Source organism: Lissotriton helveticus, chromosome 5_1 (genome assembly GCF_964261635.1).
Source record: "Lissotriton helveticus chromosome 5_1, aLisHel1.1, whole genome shotgun sequence".
Taxonomy (NCBI): Eukaryota; Metazoa; Chordata; class Amphibia; order Caudata; family Salamandridae; genus Lissotriton; species Lissotriton helveticus.
Window position 1 is genome coordinate 5,736,025 of NC_136065.1, and position 16,709 is coordinate 5,752,733.

Sequence of the window (16,709 nt, forward strand, 5' to 3'; positions counted from 1 at the left end):
CCTATACTCCAGCTGCTGCGCAGCGGCCTGGTCAAGCCAGGGGGACACCAGTAAAATCTCCATGCCGTCTGCTTCATTATGAGTTCACTGTGGGTGAGTCCCAGATTATGAGGCTCACAGTAAAAGCTCACAGTAAAAGCTCAACAATTAGGTGCTCAAAAAGCGAAAAATCCGGGCGGCCCATAGTGTCAGAACCACCTTCTAACAGCCACTCACTCAGTTTTTGAAGCAGCTCTCTTTGCAGCAACTTTTGCGCTGGCTTTCTTTGGTGCATTTAGAATAGGGGAGCTGGTGGCGAGATCTAAACAGGATGCATCAGGAGTAGCCTTGTGCAGACGGGATGCTGTCCTGACAGACGAGGTCCTGCCTTTAAGGTTGAGGAGATCTAAAACGGACCAGGAAGGGGCAGGGAAAGTTATATTGTTGAACAGGTTGGAAGATGCCAAGTATTGCCCGGTGCGCCTGGTTGCGAGATACCTGGCGCTGCCCCCCCCCTGGCGAGGGTTACCTCCTGATGCATGCTGATGGGACCCCTTTGACCAAATATCAACTACAGCGCATAATGGAGGTGTGTTTGGAATTCTCAGGCAACAAGGTCCAGGGCAAGCGCTTTTGTAGCCACTGCTTTAGAATAGGGGCAGCAACCACGGCATTCCAAGCAGGCTTGCCAGTGGAACACATAAAACAAGTGGGTCGTTGGGAGTCAAGTTGCTACAAGAAATACATACAACCTTAAGAGGCAGGTTTAAAAACTGGCCTTGAATTTTGATGTGCTGTTGTTGTGTGACTTGGAGTCGGTGTAATCATGTTTGCAGTGGTTGAAGAATTTGGTTTGTGTACATAATAAACAATGTGTCAAACATCTGCATCTTTATTTACCAGGTAAAACAGTCTGGGTGACGGGACATGCGGGAATCCAAAGGGTAGCCCGTTGGGCGGATAGCAGAAAGTGGAAGCACGGGTTCACATCAACAAAGATAATGTGGCTAGGAACTCCCGACATGCACTGGAATAGCTTGAAGTGGAAAATTCTTCAGAGACTGGACGGGGGGACTCACCACCCGATTTATTGGTAATACACCTAGGAGGTGATGAGTTGGTTTACCTGGGGCGCAGGGGCCTGCTGCACATGATGAGGAGCACTTTGGGCGAATTGAGCAACTTGCTGGGGACCTGTGAGATATGGTGGTCCGAAATTACCCCGAGGCTATCTTGGCGGGGCGCACGGTCAGGTGAGGCAATGGAGGCCTCGCGCAGGCGGGTGAACAGCGCAATGCGCAAATTCACCGAGCACAGAGGATTTGGTTTTGTGAGGCATGGGTTGCTACATGCAAAATGCACAGGGTGTAATGAAGAGGAAGGCATACACCTATCCAAAGTGAAGCGAAGGTGAAGAAGCCCACTGACTGTATCGGAAAAAAGTTAGCCTCTAGTCTAACTGAACATGGATTATCAATCCTGAATGGCAACAACAAGGGGGATAGGCCGGCAGCCGTCACATATCTGAGTGGCAGGGCGCACTCAATAATTGACTATTCAATAGTAAGTGACGAGTTACTTCCCCGTATCGAATCCTTTTACATAGAACAGCGGGCAGAAAGCGACCATTTTCCACAACTAATAAGGCTGAACATTGTACCAAGTACGGCACCAACAACGAACTCCCTTCTACTCCACGCTTCAAATTTCAACTTGAGGAAATTAAAATGGCGCGGTGAAGGACTGGGTTAAATTACGGACCTAGTAAAAACTCATTTGGCAAATCTTGGAACTCAAAAGACACTAGCAAGCCAAAAAACACCAGGGTCAGTGGTAAATAAATCTAAACTAAGGGGTGCCAGGAGTATCTACAGGAAGGCACTGAGGGCTGGTAAGTACAAATACAAAGAAACCATCTGGAACAAACTGTTAATAGAGGGGAAACACCAAAACAGCCGAGACTTCTGGGGTATTATAAATTATTTAAATCAAGGGGTAAAACTCCAACAAGAAGCCGGGGTCGGAGCCGATACCTGGACGAGACATGTACAAGCTTTATACAGCAAAACAGATCAAGGCCTTGCAAACGGTTCATGGGCAGTTAAAGATAATTCGGAAAATTTAAAAAGAGCAAATAGCAAGGAGCACAGGGATCCTGAACATGAAAGACCATCGAACGGGCAGAAAGAGCCAGACGACCTTACCTCCATAAAGGAATTACGTAAAATCATTTTAAGATTAAAGTCAGCGGGCGCAGCAGGCCCAAATGGCCTACCGAACGCAATCTTTAAACATGATCCAGATCTGTGGTCAGATACCCTAACGCCACGGTTCAATCAATTATACAGACAACCAGAGTTACCAGCATCCTGGAATGGTAGTATTATCTGTGGGAAGTTGGCCTGATATATGATGCTCACTAGTTCTAGTGATCACCCTGTATCAGTCCAAACAACCCTTATGGTGATTGGTTGTTAGTCAACCTTATACACCAGCTATCCTAATGGTAGCATGGACAAAGCAGTCTTAGGCTAAACTCTTTTGGCAAGTGAAGCCAGCTGTTTTACCACAATATAACCCCTTGAATACCAGATGAAAGGACACCACACAGGTTGTTATGAAAATAAACAGTATATTTATTAATAACAAACACCTCTGAACTCTTTATGAGGTCAGAGGGCTAAGCACATGACAATCTCTTAGGAAAAATACAATAAGTTGCACAAAATGACAATGGTGCCCTAAGGGCACGACAAACCATATACTAAGTAAATGGTATAAGGAAATCGATAGAAGGAATGGAGCTGTCCAGAGGCTGTAGGACCGCTGGGACTATGCTATCCTAACTTTAGGTAAGTAATAGGAGGCCCACGGGACGCGGGTGCAGAGTGTGAACTCACACGCGGGATGCGTAACAACGTCTATGGACAGTACAGTTCAAGAAAAAGGTGAGTACGGACAATCCGGACTAGTTAGGACTAAAACGACTGTGAATCTGGACACTAGGAGAGTCAATCTACCCTTGAGCACCGAAATGCTCTTGTTACCTCACCCACGGGCTGCGGGTGCATAGGTGCGAAGTCGTGTCGGGTTTCTGCGTTGAAGTCTATGGAGCCTGGAAGAAAAGATGCTGCAGGCGACCAGGAGGAAGATGTCCGGTGTGATCCAAGGGTGGATCAGGGATGCTGAAGACCTGAAAGCAGAGGGGACAATGTTCAAAGTCACTAGCCAGTGACTGGAGTGGAACCAGGAAGGAACCAAATGTCGTCGTCGCGATCAGGTGAAGAGTGGACGCTTGACTCTGCAGCCACGTGGACCAGGAGGTGTCTTCGACGACCAGGATGGAGGCACGAGCTGTCCCACGCAGGCTCTCGCTGTCGGCGGTGTCTGTTCCGGATTTGGGCTCAACAGGCCTTGGCAAAGGCAACCCACGCGGTGAGTGGTGGCAAAGGCAACCCACGCGGTGAGTGGAAAAGGCGTCTGGTGCAGACTAGGAGAGTCCGGGGTGCCCCTCTTTTGGAAGGGAGCAAGGGCCAGTCTGGAGCAACCAGACCAGCAGTGTAGTTTTCAAAGTTCGTCGTCTAGGAGGCCACTAGCCAGCCGGCAAGTGACCAGACAACGCGTCGAGCAGCAAACAGGCAGAAGGGCCCCACGCAGATCTCGTGGAAGCTGGAGGGCTGATCTTCGGTGCAGGAGCTGCTCGGGGCTGGGGCTTCTTAATCCCCAAAGCACTTGGTCGAGTTTACCTCGGGAGTCGTGCTGGAAGCGAAGTGCAGTTTCTTCCAAGATGGCCGGTCCCACGTGTCTCGTCGCACCCACGGATCTCAGCTGTGCTGCAGACGTGAGTTGAGGTCGGAGAGGTCTGGGAATCCAGGTCTCGTCGGGCTCTGAAGTCTGGATCCTGGAAGGAAGACGGCGAAGGGAAGCCGCTGGACGCTTGATGGTGCCTGCAGTTGCAGGGTGGACACTCCTTGCCCACAAGGGAGATTCTTCAGTCTTCTGTGGAACAGAACGTCGAAGTCCAGAGTTTCTTCTTGTAGAGTAGTTCAGGATTAATCTAATTTGGAATGGGACCAGCTCCTACCTTTATTCTCCTAAAGGGGGGCTGCACTACAACTAGGTCCCTCCCATGGGTGGGACCAGGAAGGGGGTGGTTACACCCCCTATCCTTTGTCCGGCTTCGCGCCAGAACTGGGGCAGGGATGCCCCAGCAACTGGTTTGAACCGGTGTATGCACAGGGCACCTTGTGTGCCCCAGGCATGTCTCATTCCTTTCAGGCCGGTCCTACCCAATACACAAAATCCTGTCTGGGGTGGGGCTAGCACCTCCCAACGCAGGAAACCCTTTGTCCAAGCCTCCCTCACTGGAAGGACTCCCAGCAGCAGGAGGTCAGACTTGTGTCTGTGGTGGCAGCATCCATTTTGTGATGCTGAGGCTCGAGTTAACTTTAACCGGGGTTCACAGTTGCATACATGTCGTGTCCCTCTAGAAGGGTGGAATGCTACCCCCGTCGCCAGAATTGGTGAGGGGGTAGTATTCCAATTCGTATGACACCTTACTCGACATGTTTTGATAATGCTATACCAAAGTTAGCATTCAACCGCGAGGATTATAATGCCCTTAAGAGTATATGGTATAGCGTTATCATGGAACAGCTATTGTGACTTGGTTCCGCAAGCTGCAGACGGGCTCAGCTCATGCCAGAGCATCATCTCACATAATTCCAAGCACTCTGCCTTCAGGATTGATAAGGCCTGCCATAGGAGTGACTGATAGGAGTACATGTGTCCATTTTAGGGTTAGATATAGGTATACTATATCTACAGCAAAGGGTGATTACACCACCTTGCCCCAGCTGTCATAGCAGCCAGTTGTGTCAGTTTTGGATGGCCAGCCAGGGGTGGCATAATATATGCTGCAGCCCCTGGTAGGCCCTGGGTACACCTATGCCCTGGGTACCTAAGGTACACTGTACAGGGACTGATAAGGTGACCCAGTATCCAATTAGGTATGTACCTAAGGTACATAGAGTCCCATTTTACAGAGAGAGCTGCTACCGTCCTGGAAACAGTCTGACCAGACGGAAAAATGCCGCCTCTGTGGGTATAAAACGGAATCACTTGTACACCTTTTTTGCACATGTCCGGCCCTGATAAGTCAGAGACGACTTTTATTGAAACCTATCTTCAACGAGTTAAAAATTCGTTCCTGCAGACACGCAGTTACAAGCTGGCTTGGAGGATCCTCTATAATCCTGGCTTGCCGGGGGGTCAAATTTTTGGCTATAGCAAAAAAAGCCTTAGAATCAATTGAACAGGAGAATGAGCCAACTGGCGGGCCATCAGGGAACCTTTTAATCCAAAGACCTAATACGCACCGGCCCTAACAAAACAGAGACAGCGAGACACAATTGCAGTTTTTTTTTAAACTTTGTATTGTAATTTTTATCATGTAAATGTTGTAATAATTTCAATTAATTATTTAAATAAAATTTCTGATTCTGATTTTATCCAAAGTGGGGATGGACCTCTTCCTGCTAGATTTAGCGGAGGCATTGGTAGCGGCAGGTTGTAAGTGAAAGGACAGTATGAGGTGGGGGGGCTCTGGGGCGGTGGGGGCCACACCCAGAGCCATGGCAGAGTTACAGGGCAATCCAACGCTGGAAGGTACAGAAAGGTACCCTCTACAGGAGCACAGTAAGGGTGCGAGAGCCAATTATCGCCAGGGAGGTCCTCACGTGAGATCCGGGAGGAGCGACGGCGCCCCGTTAGTCCTTCGGGTGGTTGTGGACCTGAGCAACCGGGGGTTGCCTGCAACGCTCCGCCCCCGTAGTGGGGAGCGGCGTGAGTAAGGTCTGGACTGGCGGTCCACCGGGCGGAGGGGCAAGCCCTTCCCCTAAATTGACAACACCCCTGCGGTTAATACCACTGGGGTTTATGGCTCATGAGGTGGGCAGGTGGCAAGGGGCGGCCTGACCCTGGATCTCCCGTGAGATAACACAACATGTTGGCATAATGATTATGCAAATAAAGCTGCAACAACTTTCTCCACCAAAACAATGTGTTGTGTCTGTTATTATGAGAAATTGTTGGGAGCGGGCTGGGGTATGGCACTAAAAACTCTGCAAAAACAGAAAGGTAGATCCCCAGGCAGAGGCCACTTTGCCCATGCATGAACACGTCTGCGCCCCCCATCCCTCACACAGCCCTACTTCTCCCTCTTCTGGGGCCTCGCCCTCCTCCAGAGCCTCCCCTGGCCCTCGGGGGGCTCTTCTTCCTCAGCCCCAGCAGAGCAGCACCTCAGACAGCCCTACTTCTCCCTCGCCCTCTTCCAGAGCCTCCCCTAGCCCTCGGGAGGGCTCTTCTTCCTCAGCCCCAGCAGAGCAGCCCCTCAGACAGCCCTACTTTCAGCCCCACTTCCCTCTTCCGCCTAGCTGCGCGTGCACCAATGGGGTTAGAGGATCTGTGCGCGTCATCAGTCGTTAGGCAGCCTCACTCGTCAAACTGTGCATTGTTTTTCCGCGCGTGGATCAATGGCGTTGAAGTTCTGTCCGCGTCATCAGTTGCCAGGGAGGTGTCTATCTCTGAAAGCTCCTGCGGAGACAGCCAGAGCCGTGAGAGGGAACCAATGGCGTGAGAGAAGTCATCGCCCGTCACCGGTTACCAGGGAAGTGTGTACCTCTGAAGGCTCTCGTGGTGACAGTCAGGGCCTCGAGTTGGAACCAATGGCGTGAGAGAACCTCATCCCGCGTCACCAGGTACCAGGCAGGCGTACAGCTGGAGCGAGCCGTCCGGAGCGTCCCGCACGGTGATGTCAGCCAATGGCGTGTGCGTGCGTCCGTAGCGTCACCAGTCTCTGGCAGACGAGCGCGCGCATGGAAGGGAGACCCCAGGCCCTCAGAGCGGGGGAAAGAGAGAGAGCTGGATAGGTGCGCGAGGGCTCACGAGACAGCCGCGCGCCCCCTGGCGGGAGCGTCACGCACTGCACCCTGGGAGGCCATGGCGCCTGCCCACACCACTTTAGTTTCACTTTCACTTCTGAGCTCCTGGGGCTGCAGCAAAGGCGAGGAGGGCGGGGATTAGAGGAGGAAGAGGAAGGCACCGACATGGCCAGCACGGCTGAGCCCTGGGGCACCGCCTGCGAGGTCAAGACTGGGGCAAGGAAGCTGCACAGACCCCCTTCAGAGCCGGCCCCATGTGGTGTTTACTTCCCAGCCACTCAGGCTGAGGGCGAGGGGTGCTGGGCGCAGCCATGACCTGCAGTTTTTAAAATAAAAAGCGCACCCCGGAGACCCCCAGCCCCTCCCCACAGACGGACCTTAACTTGGTTCTCACATATTTGATGTGCCTCCCTTTGTCACAGCTGCCCCTTGTGGCATTTCACCCTCAAGACGTTAAGGGGCAGATTTATGAAGGCCTTGCGCCGCCGGTGCGTCACTTTATTTGACGCAACGGCGGCGCAAACAATGCGCCCTATTTACAACGTGACGCATCTAGGAGATGCGTCACGTTGTAAAGCCCTGCGCCATAAGGAGGCGTTCCTGCGCAGGAACGCCTCCTAAAAGTGGCTGAGTGAAATCTATGAGATTTCACTCAGTGACTTTCAGGACAATGCTGCGTCAAAACCCTGCGCCTGCTTGAAGCAGGCGTAGGTCTTGACGCAGCATTGTGGAGATGGGGCACCCCGAGCCTTGCTGGAGCTGCGTCGCGCTTGCGACGCAGCTCCAGCAATGCGCCACCTTTACGGCACAGATGCGTCACGCATCTGTGCCGTTTTTGCCCCATGGTGCGCCGCATTTTAAATGCGGCGCACCATGGGTGGCGGAGCAGCGGCGCAGGATGACTGGCGCATCTCTGGGGATGCGCCAGTCATCATAAATCTGCCCCTAAGTATTGGCCCGGTGTGTGAGTGAGCTTCAGGCTTTCCGTCAGTGTCAACCCACCATACACCACAATCTTCTCAGCTAGTTCTGATGACACAGCTCCTCTAAGAGCAGAAAGGTTTTGCCATCTTAGTTTTCCTCAAAATAATACCCTTTGGGATAGTTTGCATTAAGGGAAGCAGGATCTAGTGGAAAAGTGGGAAGGAATTGGTTCGGGAATGTTCAGGAGTCACCCTACACCCACTTGCTTGTGAATTTAGAGAAAGCTCATAAGAAGCCTCTCTGGACCTGTGGATGAACAGAAGAAGGCTTGCATCGCTAAGATGTGTTAGTGAGTAAAATGTATTGGTCACTCCAGAATCTAGATTACAGACTTCTGGACCATGCACCCCGTGTTCTGAAAGAGGGCGCTATTGACGCGAGCAGAGGGGTGGAGTCAGGTTGAGTTAGCATCCCTACTCGGGCCAATGAAATAATGTCCCTTAATGATGATGTCTATGCTCATTGCTCAAGTATGAAGATGTTTGGGACTTGCCTCCAAGTTCATTAGCATAGAACCAGAGGTCATTCTTAGTGCTAACATGAGAGTTGGACATCAGATGATAACCAATTGCCTCTATCGGGACAGTTCCCACAGCATTCTCCCAATCACAGTCTCCAATAGGAGGGCAAGGCACACTTTGGATTGCTACCCTCCAAAGTCGAACTGTGGGGCATATTACCAACGTTAAGCGATATTTATCGCTAACGATGCTTAGCAACAAATTTTTTAACGCTAAGCATCGTCAGAAATTATCGCAGATAAACCTTGCTATTATCAAGGTTTATCGCAAATGCGATAAAAAACGGCCGCAATGCATGAATATCGCTGAAAAGTCAGCGATATTCATGCATTACCGAGCTAATGCTCTTAGCCATGTTATCCACCTCCCATTGGATAACATGGCTAAGAACTGCTCAGGGCAGGTGTTAGTTTTTGGAGATATTCGCGCTTAGCGCGAATATCTCCAAAAGTTGGTAATAGGAGATAGCGATGTTAGCGACTGTTTCCAGTCGCTAACATCTTGGCACGCCCACTTTGCATGTCATTAGTGATAAATATCACTGACATGCAAAGTGGGGCCCAAGATGGTCGCTATCTCCTACTAGCTGTCGCTAACTGGTGTTAGCGACAGCTAGGTAATAGGGAGATAATTTTATCTCCGCTTTCTTGGCTTTTAAAGCCAAAAAAGCGGAGATAAACCCCCTTGATAATATGCCCCTGTGTTCCTTTATTTCCTATGTGAGTTGACTGCTACTTTTTGGCATTCACAGAAGGCACTTACTCATTTTGGTATTCACAGAAGTTAGGAGTCCTAACTTTAGGTCTCCTAAATGCCTTCTGAGAATACCGAAAGTCTTAAAGTTAGGATTTTTTTCCGTTTAGGAGTAGTAAAGTTAGGAGTCCTAACTTTAGGACTCCTAACTTCTGTGAATACCAAACTGAGTAAGTGCCTTCTGTGGATACCAAAATGGTAGTAAGTTTAGGATTTTGTCTTAAGTTAGTTCTGTGAATCGGGCCCACAGTTTTTGGGGGTTTTAATACACCTTGTAGGAAATTGTCAGCCGGGTCACAGGAGCCCACTAAAGGTATGTGGTGGTCTGTAGCTGGTTCCGATACCATGACCTTGAATCCTATTCATGGCACAAGATATTCAGAAGATCCCATATCTTCTGAACCAGCAGTCATGGTCGGAATATGTCCTAGCTGAGGTACCCAGGGGTTTGAAAAGCATTTTCTTTCTGCCTTTGGCATTAGTGCCTCAATTTCTTTTTTTTTTTAGACTTTTTATAGAACACTTCCTCAGTGTACATTGGGCATAAATGGGTTGTCGTGTACAAAAAGATATTATATAAGAAAAAAGTTCAGTATGAGCGGCATGTCAGCTAGGATGTATTGTACGAAGAATCGCCCCTACAGCAGTGATCAATACATTATGACATGGATTTGACAGTAGCCTCAGTTCCGCACCCCGCCTTTTCCTGATGACACCCTCCATCCACTGCATTGGCAAATTTTTTTTTTCAATGTCTTCTTCTATGTGTTTCACCAATTGCTTTTTCTACTAATTGAAACTCTCATGCCAGCCCAGGTTGGCAACTTTCGGTGCATAAACGGGCTGTGAAGGCTGCCTCTGACTGTGCCCTCTCTCCGCAGACCACCATCCTCGCCGTGGAGTTTGACGGGGGTGTTGTGCTGGCCTCGGATTCACGGGTGTCTGCGGGGTGAGTCCTACTACATATAGAAACCATAGGTTTACAAGATTGATTCTTACTATGGTATCCAATGATATAAAACAAGCCTGCATATAGTCTGCCTGCTGCTAACTACGGAAAGCCAGTGCCTGAAGGCTGGCATCAAGAGGGTTAGGAAAATAAGGCATTAAGAAACAGGGACAGGGTGGCAACTTTACCATAGTATATATGATACATTGCCCCCCCACCCCCTCCACGAGCTATTATGAAATATCCACTGATAACCACAGTGGGGTATGACAGGCACCACCCTCAACACTCCCCCATGAGGGAACATCCACCCATTACTGCTGTGACAGGCACCCTCCTCGACAGCCCCTCATGAGTCACTAGAAAACACCCACCACTTACCACAGTGAGTTGTGACAGGCACCCTCCTCGACAGCCCCTCACGAGTCACCAGGAAACACCCACCACTTACCACAGTGAGTTGTGACAGGCACCCTCCTCGACAGCCCCTCACGAGTCACCAGGAAACACCCTGCAAGTACCACAGTGAGTTGTGACAGGCACCCTCCTCGACAGCCCCTCACGAGTCACTAGGAAACACCCACCACTTACCACAGTGAGTTGTGACAGGCACCCTCCTCGACAGCCCCTCATGAGTCACCAGGAAACACCCACCACTTACCACAGTGATTTGTGACAGGCACCCTCCTCGACAGCCCCTCACGAGTCACCAGGAAACACCCACCACCTACCACAGTTAGTTGTGACAGGCACCCTCCTCGACAGCCCCTCACGAGTCACCAGGAAACACCCACCACTTACCACAGTGAGTTGTGACAGGCACCCTCCTCAACAGCCCCTCACGAGTCACCAGGAAACACCCACCACTTACCACAGTGAGTTGTGACAGGCACCCTCCTCAACAGCCCCTCACGAGTCACCAGGAAACACCCACCACTTACCACAGTGAGTTGTGACAGGCACCCTCCTCGACAGCCCCTCACGAGTCACCAGGAAACACCCTGCAAGTACCACAGTGAGTTGTGACAGGCACCCTCCTCGACAGCCCCTCACGAGTCACTAGGAAACACCCACCACTTACCACAGTGAGTTGTGACAGGCACCCTCCTCGACAGCCCCTCATGAGTCACCAGGAAACACCCACCACTTACCACAGTGATTTGTGACAGGCACCCTCCTCGACAGCCCCTCATGAGTCACCAGGAAACACCCTGCAAGTACCACAGTGATTTGTGACAGGCACCCTCATCGACAGCCCCTCATGAGTCACCAGGAAACACCCACCACTTACCACAGTGAGTTGTGACAGGCACCCCCCTCGACAGCCCCTCACGAGTCACCAGGAAACACCCACCACTTACCACAGTGAGTTGTGACAGGCACCCTCCTCGACAGCCCCTCATGAGTCACCAGGAAACACCCACCACTTACCACAGTGATTTGTGACAGGCACCCTCCTCGACAGCCCCTCACGAGTCACCAGTAAGCACCCTACAAGTACCACAGTGAGTTGTGACAGGCACCCTCCTCGACAGCCCCTCACGAGTCAAATAGCACCTATTGAGGTCTTTTCGGGAATTCCAGATACACTGGGCGCACACCTTGGTAACCGCAAATGGTGACAAACAAAAAGTAAAAAATGGTGTAGGCAATGGGGCGAGTGGTAATACCTCACAACCACTCTGGAAGACCAGAAAACCGGTCTACAATGAATATGAACAACTGTGCCCCTGCACTTACACAATTGTGTACAATTTCAAGGTTCGTATATGATTGTATGCAAACAGTAGTGACATATAGCACATCAATCTAAACAATTGGTGGAGAACTGTAATTCAGTGACAAATTCATCTATTGAGACGGGTCAGTCAATCAACAGTCTAAAAGACACCCTCCTCGACAGCCCCTCACGAGTCACCAGGAAACACCCTGCAAGTACCACAGTGAGTTGTGACAGGCACCCTCCTCAACAGCCCCTCATGAGTCACCAGGAAACACCCACCACCTACCACAGTTAGTTGTGACAGGCACCCTTCTCGACAGCCCCCAGCGAACCACGAGGAAGCATCACCATTACCCCTGCAACAGACTCCTTCCTTAACAGCACCGCACTAGGCACTAGGAAATATTCACCAATTATGAATGTGAGCTTTGACAGACACCCCTCAACAGGCCCCTGTGATCGTGAAGGCACTAGGGAATGGTCACTAATTACCACTGTGAGCTGTCACAGACACCCTTCTTACCAGCCCTCTGTAAGCCACGTGTTCAGAGACACTGCAAAAGAGAGGCTTTGACAGACACTCTTCCCACAGAACTCTAACCACTAGGGAAGCTCACTCATCGAGTCCCACTCCCTAAAGGGAACAACCGCACATCAAGGAAACAAAAACAGTATAACAGATAATTAGTAAAAGCGTGAGTAATATTCCACAATGTAGGATATCGGGGTGCTGAAATAACTGAAAGCACCTACTACCATTCGGTGCTGTCAGCAGGTTACATGAACATGCACATTGACATCTTTAAAAGCACAGTCGTAGCACACCCTTCTTAGTCACAAAGAATTCAAAAAAGCATATACCAAACGTGTATATATCATGACAAAATGTACTAAAATTCTTAAGTCCACAGGCGAGTGTATCCTATTCAGATCATGTATAAATTCTCACGGATCGTCCACGAATCACATCAATTGGAAAAGCTAATTTATTCAGTCAGATAGGACAAATTCCCAGCAGTTAGAGAAGCCAACACGTGTTTCGTCTGTACACATCTGTAGTCAGACTTTTTCAAGGCAAAATGGATGGAACGTACGCCAGGGTTCCACGACGCAAAGGGTCCTCCTCGCCAATAGTGTCCAGATATACACAGCCAACTAGTGGTATAATTCCTTGAATAGCTGGTGGGTCTGTAGTTGTATCCATGGTCCATGGTTGTTGGACCCGGCCTCATGGCGTGGTCCTACCCCTCCCGCATGGCGGGCCCCGGACGACACCAGCCCTCCTCCGGACCTCGGGCGGCCCATTCTGCCCGAACCTGCACGCCCCAACACCACCGATCCGGCTACCATCCCGGACCCCCATCATCGGCCTGGCCCCAGCGTAGGCCCCTCACGACCTAAGCACGAGGCCAGGCCCGACTCCATCTTGGGCCCACCACGTCACGACCGCGTGGCCTCGGCCCCAGCCTCGGCCCCAGCGAAGCCCAGACATCGAGGCACCAAGATCCACCCAGGTGGTCGAGTGGCCACTCGACAGATCCCGGAGGGAGAGGAGTTTCGATGGCTCCCCAGCCGTCCCCGGACGCCTGGTATCGATCGCCCTCCGGCCTCCCTGGGCGCTGGCTCCACCCCCCTGCTGGGTGTCTGGACACCATCATCTCGGCCCCTCTGGCCCCCAGGCGCGAGGGTCCGGACATCAAAGGACCTCCGTCCTATATCTGGGCCCGCCCCGGAGTAGGACGCCAGTTGTATCCTGGACTGGAAGCCCTGCTGACGCTGTCACGGCCGACACCAGACGAACTCATCCGTAACCCGACGACCTTCTGAGAGCCTGCTGGCGCTGCCGCGGCCTACCTTGCTGAAACATCCGAGAGCCTGCTGGCGCTGCCGCGGCCTACCTTGCTGAACCTTCCGAGAGCCTGCTGGCGCTGCCGCGGCCTACCTTGCTGAAACATCCGAGAGCCTGCTGGCGCTGCCGCGGCCTACCTTGCTGAAACATCTGAGAGCCTGCTGGCGCTGCCGCGGCCTACCTTGCTGAAACATCCGAGAGCCTGCTGGCGCTGCCGCGGCCTACCTTGCTGAACCTTCCGAGAGCCTGCTGGCGCTGCCGCGGCCTACCTTGCTGAAACATCCGAGAGCCTGCTGGCGCTGCCGCAGCTCGACCTCTCGGAACCCCCCGGCTCGAGGATTGAGAGCTGTGCGTAGGGTATCCCGTCCTCCGCCCAGAGTAAGACTGTCCCGCTACCTTACCCCTCTTTACGAGACTTTACAGATCCCTCGATCTGCTTGTACATACTACCAAAAACCCGCACCCTTTTACTAGCTATAAAAGCTTAAGAACTTGACCTCTTGTGTGGTGTCCATCTGTAGTGTTGTGATTACTCTGCTGTACGATCCTAGGAGAGGACCCTCATTCAGGAGGCCTCTCAGTAAACGCTCGGCTACTTCTCGACGGAGAGGTGGACCTAGGGGTGGTCAGTCAGACATCTTCTGCCTCCCCCGGGGTCGCCTTTCTAACATTGGTGGCAAGCCCTGGGATCCGAGCCCACGCAGATCGTACAGAGAGTGATTCACTCGCTACCCAGAAAAACCCACTGCGACCATGAGCACAGAATTCCAGAAGGAGAAAATGTAAGACTACAGTCACAAGGAGCTGAAGCAATTCTGCAAAGATCTAGGCATCGCTACCACTGGCTTAAGTACTAAAGAAGACTGTAAATCGGCCCTGCAGGCCTGGGTGGACGCCGGCGAGGCGCCACCCCCGAGGGAAGATAACCCGGGCCCGAACGGAGGCACGGAGGCTGCGACGAACCCAGCGGGAGGGAGACCCGCGAACCCAGACACGGGCCTCTCCCACGAAGATGCCAGAGAACAAGCGAAGAACCGGCTCCACGAATTGGAGCTCGTTCGACTCAGGCAAGAAGGAGAGATCCAACTGGCAGAAAGGAAGCTAGCCCTCGAGCAGCTACGGCTAGAAGGAGACCTGGAAGAAAAGCGAAGACAAAGAGACCTCGAGGAGAAGAAACTCATGCTCGAGCACGAGCGCGTCCTCAAAGAACTAGAATTTAAAGCCAAGGCAGGCGAGACTACCACCTCCGGGAGTAAGACCTCACCTCCCCCGGTGGACACGAAGGTGCACATACCCAAGGATGTCGTCAAAGAGTACTATAAGAACGACGACATCCAGCAGTGGTTCAAAGCTTACGAGGTCGCCATGGCCGCCCATCGAGTACCCCTCAGGGACTGGGGTGCCGGCCTGTGGGGGAAGTTTATCAACGAAGGGAGAGACGCCCTGCTGGAGCTCCCTGATGCCGAGAGGACCTCGTACGAGCACATGAAGACCGCCCTCCTCACTCGCTACGGACTCACCCCCGAGATGTACCGGCAGCGATTCCGAGACTGCAAAAAAATCCCCGGTACCACGTGGATAGAATACGTGAACTATTACAGTAGAGCCTTCGAGGGGTGGACTCGGGGCTGCCAGGTCACCACCTACCAGCAGTTGGTCGACCTCATTCTATGGGAACACCTGTCCAATAACTGTTTCGTCGAACTCCGGCAGCACCTCCTCGACAGCAAATTGACTGAGCCACGAAAACTCGCTGTCGAGGCAGACCGATGGGCCAGCACCCGAGTTCCCCGGAACATGATGGGAGATTACGGCCGGGGGTCCCCGGGGAACCACCGACCACGAGGTGGCGGAGTAGGCCAGAGCCGGGGTCGAGACACCCCCCAGGGGTCATCCCCTACCTCCACGTCGCCATCCCTGGCCCAGAGAGGGGGCCCCCAGCTAGGCCGGGGCCCCGCCCGAACGTTACGTGCCACAGATGCCAGCGACAGGGGCATTATGCGAATGACCCCCTCTGCCCGATGAACCAGCGACCCGGCACCACCGGGCCCCCAGCCCGCCAGATCACGGCAGCTGCCCTAGGTGAAGAAAGAAGGGAGGAAGAGGACGACGACCCCGAGCAGGCCGAGTGGGAGCCCGCCGCCATGACCTTAGCCTGCCTGGGTACTCACGACATGATCCCCCGAGGGCCGATCCCCGGCAACACCCAGAAGTACCGCCAGTGGGTCACCATCAACGGTCGCCGGACCGAAGCCCTCCGTGACACTGGGGCCAGCGTGACAGCGGTCCGCTGCCATCTGGTGACCCCGGAACAGATCCTTCCAAACGTCCTGTGCCCAGTCCGATCCGCAGATAACTCCGAAACTATGTGTCAGATGGCCCGCATCCCCTTCGAGTGGGGGGGAGTGTCGGGCGTGCTGAAAGTGACTGTCCGCGACGATGCCCCCGTGGACTGCCTCCTTGGGAACGACCTGGAAAGTTCCCCATGGGCTGGCGTCGAACGAAGAGAGCACCTGGGGATGCTAGGCCTTCCCGAGTGGGTCTGTGCGACCACCCGCTCCATGTCCGCCCGAGCCTCCGCCCCAGCGGGGGAAGCTCCAACAGAGGAGCCAGAATGGCCCGCACCTCCGCCGCCCGTCGTCCCCGAGGACGCCGACACCGGGCCCGGCCCCCAAGGGCCCGACCAAGAAGATCTCACCGAGATCGACCGCCTCCCGGAACTCGCTCAATGGCGCGAAGAAGGTGGCCCCACCCGCGAACAGTTCCGGCAGGAACAGAAAACCTGCCCCTCCCTCGAGGGGATGCGACAGCAAGCCGCTACGCAAGCCGCTGGAGACCCCGCGGGGTCCCACTGGGTCTACTGGGACAACAACCTCCTTTACAGTGAGCAGAAGATTGCCGAGCTAGGGGCCGGCCGGGTGCTGGTTGTACCCCTCCGGTTCAGAGACTTCCTCCTGAACTTAGCACATGATGTGCCCCTCGCCGGGCACCTGGGCCAGGACAAAACTTA

The 16,709-nt window shown here is 52.9% G+C and overlaps 1 protein-coding gene across 1 annotated transcript in view; it reads left to right on the top strand.

Moving 5' to 3' along the window:
- The first annotated feature begins 10,061 nt into the window (after positions 1-10,061).
- Positions 10,062-16,709, top strand: part of LOC144752887 (proteasome subunit beta type-9-like) — a 118,751-nt gene continuing 112,103 nt past the window's right edge. The window contains exon 1 of the mRNA XM_078640714.1: positions 10,062-10,127. The gene's annotated coding sequence lies outside the window, so the exon portion shown is untranslated. The remainder of the gene's footprint in view (positions 10,128-16,709) is intronic.